Below are 617 nucleotides of genomic sequence, written 5' to 3' on the forward strand. Positions count from 1 at the left end.
TGTTCAGACTCAAATTACAGGACACACAGGGCTCTCAGCATCCAGGATCCTATACCCCAAGGATCCTGAGTTCAAGGGAGAGAGCAGAGTTGGCCTCCTAGAAGATTGCCATGGGTGACAGGCTGCACTAGTAGACATCATGGCCTCCAAGCCCTGGTGTCTGCCTGGCTGTGGCTCTTAGGAGAGCTCCTGTCATCACCTGTTCTGTTCTGTGGCTTCTCATCTCAGAGTGGATGACATTCAGCCTAAAGCAGGTTCCAGAGGAAAACTAAGAGAGAAGACAAAGGTTTGAACTAAGAACAGAGGCCAGATCCATGTGCGACATTGAGCTCTATGTGGGAGAGAAGAGAATGACTTGAGTTTCTATTTTTGCTATATTTTGTTTTGTTCCTGTGAAAGAGGGCAGTGCTTAGCCATGGGAAGGATTGGTCTGTGTTTCTTCTAATCAGTTCAATCCTGCCTTCCCTTCTGCTTGTTCTCCTAAGAGTCTGTATTGATGCATCCCATTCCTTTTGTAAACTCCCAAGAAGGAACCGCCCCCCCAACCCCCTGCCACTACCACCACCACCACCACCACCACCATCACCACCACCACCACCACCACCACCATCACCACC

Source organism: Mus caroli, chromosome 6 (genome assembly GCF_900094665.2).
Source record: "Mus caroli chromosome 6, CAROLI_EIJ_v1.1, whole genome shotgun sequence".
In the NCBI taxonomy this organism is placed as follows: domain Eukaryota; kingdom Metazoa; phylum Chordata; class Mammalia; order Rodentia; family Muridae; genus Mus; species Mus caroli.